Below are 2479 nucleotides of genomic sequence, written 5' to 3' on the forward strand. Positions count from 1 at the left end.
ATAAACTAATTGGTCGCAACCTTAGAAAGATAGTAGAGTTATCCTATTTTGGAATCACGATAATCAAGGAAGAGGAATAAAAATGGGGAGGGTGACCTTGTAAAAAAACTTATTTGCTGCTACTAATAAATCCGGTGTTGTAATTCCCAACTTTCTATGAAAAATCTCAAGCCAAGCCATTCGACTTTGGGCCACTATTGTTTGATTTCCTCTAAGGATGCAGCTTGGCATAGCTTCAAATTATCTGCTGCATAAATTATTGGGATAATTATACTACTTTACTTTGGGGCTTCAAGGATCCTCCCATCCTTCAAGACAAGACCATACTCTTTATTCTAACCTTGTTTCTCTTGTATTTTAGGGTAGCATGGAAGAATTTGGAATTAGCATCTCCCTATTTAAGCCATTTGACTTTGGTTTTTTGTTTAAGTATAATTTCTTCTTGTAGTAGACTCTTTTTTTGTTTAAGTCTATATAAGTTCTAGTATTTTTATAATTATATATGATCAAATATGTCAAAACGTATTTATTAAAAAGAATATATATATATATATATCAAAAGTAAGTTTCTATTAATGTTTAAGCTTAAAATTTATATATTATATCAAATGCTACATTAAAAATTATAAAATTAATCTTATGTTGTATCAAATGTTATATTAATTTTATGTTATAAAATTGATAACCATGAATAATAAGATTAAAATTTTATGTTATATTAATTAACATATAATATATATAATATAAAAAATTATATAAAAATATTTTATATATAATATAAAAGTATATATATATATATATATATATTTTCCAGCTCAATTTGGTCCAAATTGATTTTCAAAACATAAAAACTAGGATTGAACCCACCGGTTCGATTGATTCAACTAGTTTTCCATTTTGTTTTCACCCCAACTTGAGTGCAATAAGAAATATGTATTTAATGCAATAGTATTAAGTGATTGCTTAGAAAGTGAGATGATATGAGAATTCTATGAATAATAGTGAAATTATTTGAGTTAATATATTTTATTGAATTTTAGAAAATGAGAGAAAAAATTGAAAAAAAATATTATAAAGTTAAAATATTGTTAAGATATAATTTTTTAATATAATTTTTGTTTTGAAATTTGAAAGTTTTGTATTATTTTTTGAATTTTGTTTGGAAGTTCATCAAAGTTATAGTAATTATGTTATGATTATATAAAAAAAGTTGAATATTTAAAATTAAAAAGTATTTGTATTTTCTTGATATTTGAGAAGGAAATTATGGAAGTTTTGAGATAATATGATATGAGATCATCTTAGTTTCCAAACAAGTACTAAATTAGTGACGCTATATATTCTGTCCAAAGAAGAGAGAAATGATCGGAGATGGAGTTTTTTTTTTTTAATCATCGGTGATGGAGTTTTGAATTTGCATATTTAGGGGTATAACTGGTCCAGTTCGGTCTAATTTTGTCCATCTTTTTAGAACCGAACAGGTTTATACCGATTTTGAAAAGTTGAACCGACACCAGATTGACTCACTGCAGAAATCAAAACTTCCAGGTTATCTAGTTTCATTCTGGTCCAGTCTGGTTTTACCGATTTTACAGATTATCTATGTTAGTAATAATATGAAGTTTACATATATTAAACTATTAGTCTATTTATATTATAGTATAAGTATATTATTTTATAATAATTAACACATACTAGTATAATATTGAATTTAATTATAATCTATATAAGTTCTAGACTTTTTATATAAGTATATATGATCAAATATGTAAAAATGTATTTATAAAAAGAATATATATTATAATTTATTCTGCCAAAAATGTATTTATCAGTGATATATATCGAAAGTAAGTTTATATTAATAACTTAATATTAATGTTTATGTTTAACATTAAAATTTTATGTTATATAATTTTATATTATAAGATTAAAATTTATATATTACATCAAATGTTATATTAATTTTATATTATAAGATTAATATACTTGAATAATAAAATTAGAATTTCATGTTATATTAATTAAAAATTTGTTATAAAATATACATACTATAATATAAAAAGTTATAAATATATGAAAACGGGTACCGCACCAGTTTAGGATTGGTTTCGGTTCTTAAGAATCGATACCGCACATGACCGCTTATAAACCAGACCGGTTCAATCGATTTTTCAATTTTTTTTACACCCCTATTCATATTGCACAATTAAGAAAAAAATAAATAGACAGTAATTCTCTTGAATGTAAAAGAAAAATGATATTTACAATCATGAAATATATAAACACTATATAATTATTTTTTAAAAAATAAATAAATATAAAATTTATATTAAAAAATTAATATTATAATAATAAATTTTATATTTTTTTAAAAAATTTATGCGATAGTTGCGTACTTATGAAATATTACTAATGTAAAAAATATAGACTATTTAGTCATTTATGAAAAAGCATAGCCCATTGGGTAAAACGGCAAAAT

Source organism: Juglans regia, chromosome 12, assembly GCF_001411555.2.
Source record: "Juglans regia cultivar Chandler chromosome 12, Walnut 2.0, whole genome shotgun sequence".
Classification (NCBI taxonomy): Eukaryota; Viridiplantae; Streptophyta; class Magnoliopsida; order Fagales; family Juglandaceae; genus Juglans; species Juglans regia.